A 9,214-nucleotide genomic window follows, 5' to 3' on the forward strand; every position below is an offset into this window, starting at 1 on the left:
CTTTAGCTGCCCTGGTGCCTATTGCACAAACCCCAATGCATCTTTGAAGTTAGCAGCTAATTATGTTCCAGGAAGTTATAGATCTGGAGTTTCCCGTGTGCCAGAGGCAATCGCCTGCTCCGGCTCGCAGAGCAGCCTTCCAAGGCCTGATTGAGGTTGTAATTGGGAGCCCCCTCCCCTGGCCCCGGGGGCCTGCTGGGGCCATCCCCCCTGGGCCTTGGGGAGTCAGGCCGGCCCCCCCCCCCCCCCCCCCCGCCTCCCCACCTCCCAGCCCCCCTGCCAGGCTGGAGGAGCGCTTGGGCTGTTTGTTCTGGGCTGGGAGGTAGGGGCAGTGCCAGGGAGCCCATGAGAAATGTCCCTCCCTCCTGATAAGGCACGGTTAGTCCTTCATTATTAGGAGTGATAGTTTTTGCTGCTGAGTGACTGAGCGACTCGTGTCTGTGTGTGTGTGTGTGTGTGTGTGCGCGCGCGCGTGTGTGTAGTGCATAAGGGATTGCCCCACTCCCTGCCCCATGGCCTCCCTGAACTGCCTCCCCACCAGACAAACACCCCTCCCAGGCTCCTGTCTCCCACCTGAGCTGTCCCCTGGGTATCCAGTTTCTCCCTCCTTGGGCAGCATTCCCCAGCCCAGGGCGGGGCTGGAGTGAGAGGAGCGAGGTGCCTGCGGTGCAGAATTTAAGCGCTTGGTGCAGAGCGTGCGCTTGCACACCCCGGGGGTGAGCACCTCCTTACAGTCGGTGCCTCCCTGGCTTCACCCCCGTCTGGCGCTTGCCCCAGAGACGCCCTCCCCGTGGGTGTGTGAGGGCGGGGGCCAGGGCTGTCTGGCTCACGGCACTCCCCTTCCTCAGCACACGGTGGGCCCTCAACAAACACTGCTCCCCACCACCAAGATGAAACTGGCAAGAGGTGGGCTCAGCAAAGCCCTGGGCTGGACGCTGGGCGCGCAGCAGGTGCTCTGCAAATGCGCGGCCCGTGTGCATCTGATGGCCCCCACTAACGATTTAGCGAGGATAGTGCTAGGCTGAGTCTGTGATGCTGGTTCATGCAACAAAGATAAGGCTGTTTTAAATGGGATCCAAATTCAGCATATGTCTGAAGCGTGACACACCCTGAGAAGGGAGCTGCCTCATCCCTAATACACACCAGACACTGTGTGGGGCATCCCTACACCATCACCCCGTTTGGTCTTGTTTAGTAACAGTCGTTTCTGCAGCATGAGTAGTCCACGCTTGTTTTGGCTTTGAAGCTTGTTCAGTCTGAACTATATGAACAGCTTTTGAAGCTGCCCGCACAATTTTGCATAACATTGTGAAAGCCACAATGCTAAGCACCTCCACATATGTTAGATCATTTGACGCCTGATCTCAGGCTGTATTAACAGAGATATGGAATCTAAGATAAAGGAGGTGATAGTCCCCATAGTTTCTGAACTAGTGGAGATTTACCTGAGTGTTTCCTCATCACAGGGTCTCGCTTTAAGAAATATCTTGACAAATCTGAGAGATCTCAGAGCCACCCAGATGCAAAGGTAACAAGGATGACAGATGACGGCTGTGGAGACTTTGCACATGGATGAGAAGATTTTCTGCCTTCAATGATGTGACTTAACTTATTTCATGAAGGGTTAAACTTAACAGTGGGAGGTAACTCCACAGCTCCAGCTTGGCCTGGGGGGGGGGTTCCAGTGACAGCCATCCAGCTGTGGAGTGTGCTGCTGGCTGGGTAGTGGGCGCCCTTCACCAAAAGTGAGCAAATCACAATGGGATATCCGTGCTGCAGAAACAACTGTATGGAAGGGATGAGCTTCAAAGCTTTTTCAGATGTGAGACTAGGAGCCTCTCTGAGCCATCAGACATCCATCCATCCATCCACCCACCCATCTACCCACCCACCCATCCACCATTCTACTCACCCATCCACCCATCCATCCACCCACCCATCTACCCACCCACACATCCACCATTCTACTCACCTATCCACCCATCCATCCACCCACCCATCCACCCATCTACTCATCCATCCATCCATCCATCCATCCACCTTTCTACTCATCCATCCATCCATCCATTCATCCATCCATCCATCCACCTTTCTACTGACCCATCCACCCATCCATCCATCCATCCACCCACCCATCTACCCACCCACCCATCCACCATTCTACTCACCCATCCACCAACCCACCCATCCACCCATCTACTCATCCATCCATCCACCTTTCTAATGACCCATCCACCCCCCCCCCACCCATCCATCCATCCACCACCCACCCAGGAGTCATCACGCCCCAGCCGTGTGCAGGGCACTATGTCAAGCACTGGAGGAGCAGTGGTGAGAACTACAGCCATGGTCCCTACCCTCGTCAAGCTTCCATTCTAAGGGAAGAAGAAGAATAAAGGCTGATGGGCCTCCTAAGAGGAGGACCACCTTCTAGGATAACTTTCAATCTGGTTTGTTTTGTGGCCTGGGGCTTAGATGTTGGCCCAGAGATGCGCCAGGCCCCTATGGGTCATGCAGTTCACTGACAAAAATGTCGAGCAGGATAAATTGCAACCTGGTCCCCCTGCCCCCCCCCACCGCAACTGGACCGTGGACACCCCGAGGTCCCTTGGGAACCCTGATATCTTGCACAGTGCTTGATACAGAGGAGGAACTCAGGAAAGGTTAGATGGCTAAAGAGTTGGAGAGTGGACAGACGGCTGGTGGCTAAACCGGCTGACAGAAGGCCTGTCATGGCCGTGATGAACTGAAACTGGCGTTCAGAGTCCCCTCCATCCCTGGCCAGGTGTGGGGCACCTCCGAGGTGCTGCAGCCAGTGGGTGCCACTAGCCACGACCCAGGCGGGGCCTGACGGGTGGCCAGGACTCAGACAGCAGCACCCACTGCACTGCCAACCGCCTCACTGAGCTGGGTCCCCCATTCCCCTAACGATGTCCGCCCACCCCTTTCTAATGGAAAGATCGATCTCCTCGATGGAGAAGCTGGAATCAATAGCGGAGTTGATTAGTTCTGCGTTCTCCCCGCCATCTGTTACCGGCGAGACGGAGTCACGGAAAGGGCACAGGCCCTGAGCCGGGCGGCCGCAGTGAGTCCCGCCTTCCTGCCAACCCCCTCTGGGCCTCCGCTTTCTCGCCTGGAAAATGGGGATGATCCCGCCGGGTTTCCTTTGGGAGTCTGTGAGTGCCCTCTCGGGGGCTTGGAGGTCGGGAAGGTGGGTACAGCAGAGGCCAGCGGGTCCCGGCTGGGGCGTGTCGGTCTGCTCTGGCGAAGAGCTTCCAGTGTCCCGGGACGGCAGCGACGGGACCCAGGACGCCCCGGCCGGCTGTGTCAGGTGGCGGTGGCTAGGTCGGGAGGCCTCTCCCACCTGCGGGAGGAAAGGGGGCTGGGGGCTTTGGGGCCCCACACGTGCCCCTGCGCAGCCCCGAAGCCAGGCGCGAACTCGCCCCAGGCTGGAGAATCGGGGCGCGGAGCTGCCCGGCTCGGCAGCCGTGAGGAGGAGCCTGGGAGAATCTGCCCTCTCCTGGGAACTTTATGAAAGACTTTCTTATTTATTATAAAACAAACGTATTACTGTTTCCTGGTTATAGAGCCAGATCGGACTTAGCGAATGCAAAACAGAACAAGAAGAAAACAGAGATCTTCCTTAACTCTATCACTAGGGATAACACCACTGGCACACGCTGCGGCGACTGCGCGCCTCCTCGCCCAGGCCGCGGCGGCCCCTGCCCGGAGCGCTTGCCGGGGATCAAGTGGAGGAGCAGAGAGGTGAGGTAGCTTGCCCAAGGTCTCCCAGCTTGAGAGTGCAAATGGTTTATTTGTCAGCAAATGTGAGTGTTGGCAAGACAGACAAAGTCTCCGCCCCCGGGGGCTCGCGGTCAGGCGGTGCCCCCAGGCCCTCTGAGGTTGGCCGCAGCTCTGGGGGCCGGATGGGCTCTCCCTCCCTGGATCAGGGCCCACGACAGGTCTCAGTGCTCCTTACAGCGCTGTGGCCCCATCCGCCAAAATGGAAGGAGGCTCAGAGAGATGCTGTCGTTTGCTCGAGGTCACACAGCAGTGGAGGCAAGGGTCTGCCAGGCCTTTCCGAGTCGTGGGTCTGTGTCAGCTGGGCCAGGGCTTCCCTGCACCCTCGGCTGCAGGCGGCCCGCGGTCTGGGGCTGTCTGGCGGGGACCAGGCTGTGCCGGGCACGCAGCCATGAGAAGGAGGCAGTTGGCAAATGGTGGGGGTGGAGGGTGGCTCTGGGGCCTCACTGCCCTGTGTGCTAACGGAGGGGGTTCGTAACAGTGACAATCAGAAACCGTGTTGACACATACGGCCTCTGCTTCCCCCTGCATCTGCCTGGGCGGGAAGGTTCTTGGGTGGTCCTCCACTGCCAGCAGCTGTGGTCGCTGACCCGCGCTCACTGACACGCGCACACACCTGCGCACTCACGCACAGTCACGGCACCCTCGCACGTGCACACACGCCATCTCCCATCCACTCCCACACGCACACACGTTCCCCTAGGTCGAGCGGCCACTGCCCACATTCGGTTTCTGCTGCTCGTTCTCTGTCTACCTTCGTGCCCTCTCCCCCGGCCTGCTGCTCACGAGGCCTCAGCCTCCTGTCCCTGCATTTCGTGCTCTCTGGGTCCCTGTCCCCCACTTTCCACCCGCGCCTCTCTGTCTCGGCAGGTCTGTCTCCCTTCCCGCCACGTCTCTTTCCTCCTTCTCCTCCCCGGCCCCGCCTGGCACGGCCCTCTCCAGACCCCAGTCCTGGCCCCTATGTCCCCTGTGTGCGGAGAGGCAGCCAGGCCAGGTGGGGCCGGGCCATGATGCACCCCCGCCCCAGCCCCTCCCGGCACGTGGAGAGGTGGCGCTCTCCGCTCTGCCTGGCGTGGGTGCGGTGATTTCATCTGCCTTTGGATATGAAGCTCAAATTGCACATCAAAAAGGATAATGCATCTTTAAGCTGTTACAACGACTTCTCAATTTTTCATTTCCTGTCAGGGTGGGAGCTGCAGGAGGCAGGGGCGGCCGCGGAGCCCGTCTCCTGCCAGCGGAGTGTCTGCCTGGATTTGAGCAGTAGGAAACCCAGGGGTGATAAATCGCTATTTCTAAGTAAATTTCATGCATTTGCCCTTTGGTTAAAGTCTCCCCTCTCAGCACTTTCCCTGTGCACACAGCCCGACTAATAACGCGCCGTGCAAGCTCTCTCCGCTGTGACAACTGATTGCACTTTGAAGTAATAATGGCTGATTTAATAATTGGTATAATTTTTCACTAGTACCTGAATGTCATCGACGCACAAAATAAGCTACCTGGACCCACGGCTGCAGCACTTTCCCTTCTTGGGGAAATCAATAATGCATTAAACCCCCCACCCAGAACCCCAAGAGGCCGGGCCCTGGTGGAGACTGTTATGGGGGGAAGGCTTGGGGTCACCCCATGGGGCCTTGAGGGCAGGAAAGTTGGACAGAGACCTCTGGGTGGGTTGGGTCCCCAAGCCCAGCCAGGCTGGAGAAGCAGAGACCGAGAGCCATCAGCCCACCCTCCAGGTTTCACCTCGGCAACTTCCACCCACGGAAGCCCCCCGGGGGGGGGGGTCTGCAGAGACAAAACCAGCCCTTCCCAGCACAGCTGCCAGGCACACAAGCCACGTGTGCTGTGTCTCTGCACACTCGGGAATGGAGTTCAACTGCATCATTATTTTTAGGGTCCCCATTATGAGCCAGGATCTGTGTTGGGGACAAAGTGGTGAGCAGGACACCCCCAAGGAGGTTACAGCTTCGTAAACCATGTGTGAGCACATGTACGTGAGTGCACACACACGCGCACCTGTGTCTAGTTGCATCTGTGCGGTGATATAAACAGGCACGCCTGCCTAGGGCCTTGTGTTTGTGTGACATGTGAGTGTGTCTGTGTGAAAATCAGGGTGTGAGGGCAGGTGCCCTTCACTCTGCCTGAGTGGGTTTGAGCCGGACCCGAGGCCTGGCTGCTTCTCTGCGCAGAGCTGGGCAGGGACAGTGGGGACTCGGCCTTGCCAGGGTCCCGACCACCCGTGCCCACTCACAGCTCCCTGAGCCCTGCCTTTTGCACCCTCCTCCCTGGCTCCTGCCAGTCCCACCTGCCTGGGCAGAATACTCCTCTATGCAAAAGACACAAGGCCAAAGTCACATCTGGATCCTGTCCTTGGAACTGTCAGGCACGCATAGCTCTGAGCCCCCTTTCCCATCTGAAAAGAGGGCAGGAGTCCCGGACTCACAGGTTCCGTGAAGACATGGGGGGCTTTAGCCCCGGCCGCACGTAGCGGGCCTCCATGAACACTAGCTCCTGACTCTCCACCCTAGTTACGTCAGCTCCGAGAGTTCCTCGGGGAGAGGCAATGCGTTTTATTCAGGGTGGAGCTCCAGTCACCAGGATGGGCCACAGCACACAGGAAGCACACGGCAGGTATCTGATAAATAAACGCATGGGCTGGTTCTGTGAACCATCAGCACAGGTGGCGGGTACATGAGTAACCTAAGCGCTTTGGCCATGCTCACCTTTGGGGCATGGGGCCGGGGCTGTCTCCCACCCACTGTGTGGTTTGCCGGAGTTTTGCAGGGCCCCGGGGAGCTCCCTGGGCCGGGTGGTGGGAGGTCCTTGTCCTGGCCAGAGCTGGGCGGGTCAGGCCTGCCCGTCCCACCTCGCCAGGCACCCCCTCCCCCGCCCCCCTGCTGTCTGGCTGTGAACCGGGAAATCGATTTCAACTTCATCTCATCTCAGGATCAAACATCTTAAGTGAGATTATTCACGTTCCTCCATTGTTTCTAACTCATTTCCTATTTTCCAGTTGAAAAACTCTGCCAGCAGCACTCTGTGGCAGAGATTAAAACAATTTCGGAAGTTGGCGCCCAATTCCTCTCTTTGGATGGTAAGCAAATTGGATGTCTGCGAGGGGCAGGCAAATTTTATTATGAACACATAGTTTGCTACTTAACTATCCTTAAGAGCCCGGGTGCCGCGAGTCCTGAGGGGCGGCTCCAGGAGGGGCGAGATGAAGGGTGGGGAGGGCGGGGGCATCAGACCCCCACCAGGCGTCCAGCCCTCCCCTGAACTACGACGCCAACAGTCAGATCCTTGTCCTTGGCCCACCTGCTGGGGCCAAGGCAGGGACCCCACCTTTGCCGGGCAACCCCCCAGGCCCCAGGCCCCACGATGGGCACTTCGAATGCCTGGTTTTTCTGAATCGTCACAAAACTCAGCAAGGGGTTAGCGAGCAGGAAGCAGAGTCTGGTTCTCGTGTTCTCAGTCGTCACCGTGGGAGACGGATCGCAGACATGGGTGCGGTTCCTCACCTCCCCCTGCATCCCCAGGGTGGCGAGTCTGGTTCCCCACCCACGGGATCTGGGCTGGCTCTGGGCCATGGAATGCCATGGGAGGGCTGTGTGCTTGCACGCTTTTGTGTGAACGAGCTCAGGCTGGCCTGCAGAGGGGGTGACGCCGCTGGGGAAGAGCCCCGTTGTCCCAGCCGAGGACATCCTAGACCAGCCTACAGCCAGCCAATCCCCGAGCGTGTGGGAGAGCACAGCTGAGAGAAGCATTGCTGCCCAGCCAGCCCCACCCCCGCTGCCCGTCAGTGCACGTGCGGCCCCAGCCGAGGCCGGGACCATGAGGCTGACCAACGGACACGTGAACAAAGACAAAGGTGTCTTATTTTAAGCGACTGTACGCGACTGAGTTCGGGGGTGGTTTGCTACGCAGCAACAGCTACCTGATACGGCCGACACGGGCCCAGGGCTGGGGACAGGCTCCTGGATTTCCTGTACCTGCCCCAGGCCGACCCTGAAAACCCTGCCCTGGGCAGCAGATGTGGGGGGACCTGGCTGCTGTTCCCATGGTGCTTATGGAACAACCAAGACACAGGCATGTCACCCTCAGACCCTAGCGCCTGCCCCAGTGCTCCACTCTGTGCCTGTCCTCACACTTGCCAGTCTTTCCCATCAGCCGCCTAACGCCCCATTAGATGGGGCCGCTTAATACCACCTGCTCTGTGCCCAGCACCTTCTTTGCGCATGTCACTGTGTCCCCATCACAGTCCTCGGAGCTGGGCACGGTGGCTTCCCGTTTTATAGCTCAAGAAGCTGAGGCTCAGAGAGGCTACATCGTGTGCCCCATAGACAGTGTGGAGGTGGCTCAGAATCCAGGATGGCGCTTCTATCTGCCCCTTTGTTGGCTGAAAACCTTTGCCCAGGGCCTGGGGTCTTCTCTGACCCTGGCAGCGGGTCACAGAGGCTCCACCTGGGACCTTTTCAAAGGCAGCATTTCTCAGACCATGAGCCTCCACGTGCCAGAGGAGGGACTGGAGCCCCCAGTCTGGCGGGGGGCACGTCCCGGGCTTCAGGGGGTCAGGAGCGCTGGATTCTGATCACACCTTTGGGACAATCTCCACTTCTCTGGGCCTCAGCTTCCAGGTCCACACACTGGGCTGGGAGCCGCTACCTCAGGGTCTGCATCCAGGGGGAGGGGGAGGGGGTGGCTTGGGCTTCCCCATAGGTGGATGTCATTCCCGGGGAGGGGGAGGTCTGGGATGCCGACGAGCCTGGAGGGGGTGCAGTTGGCGGCCACAGGGCCTGGCCCGGTGGGAGCTGGGACAGCAGATGTTTACAGGGCAGGTTTTCCAAGCCAGGGCCTGTGCCCAGACAGCCACTGTTATCACCCCCATTACACAGATGGGGAAAGTGGGGTGTTATGAGATGAAGCAATGACCTCTTTCAGTGACTTCTCACTGTTTCCTACCCATAGAATCATGCCAGGGCTCAGCTTCTGAGCTGGCCCAGGTCTTGCGAGCCTTCCAAACCCCACATGCGGCTGCTTCTAGACACAGGAGCAAGTGCCTGGGGCTTTGCGTGACACCCAGCTCTGCCCCCTCCCAGAGAGCTTCTAGTCTCAGCTTGCGTGAGGGTCGGGCCAAGTGAGGGGTGGATGGGGGGCCTCATAGCCGGAGCACACCCCAGCCAGAAGCCCCCAGTGAGAGGAACTGGCTCCAGAAACTAGGAGCTGGGGAGGGCGACAGAAGGGGTCAACCAAGGGGAGGGGCAGCAGTCCTGAGCACAGGCTCTGCAGGTGAGGGGACATCCTGGTTGCACGCCGAAGCAGCTCTGTCACTTTGAGTACATGACTCAAGCTCCAAGCCTCAGTCTCCTCAGCTGTGAAATGGGCTGAGGACGGTTCCCCACCTCTCAGGGTTATTGGC

This window comes from Microcebus murinus, chromosome 12 (genome assembly GCF_040939455.1).
Source record: "Microcebus murinus isolate Inina chromosome 12, M.murinus_Inina_mat1.0, whole genome shotgun sequence".
Lineage (NCBI taxonomy): Eukaryota > Metazoa > Chordata > Mammalia > Primates > Cheirogaleidae > Microcebus > Microcebus murinus.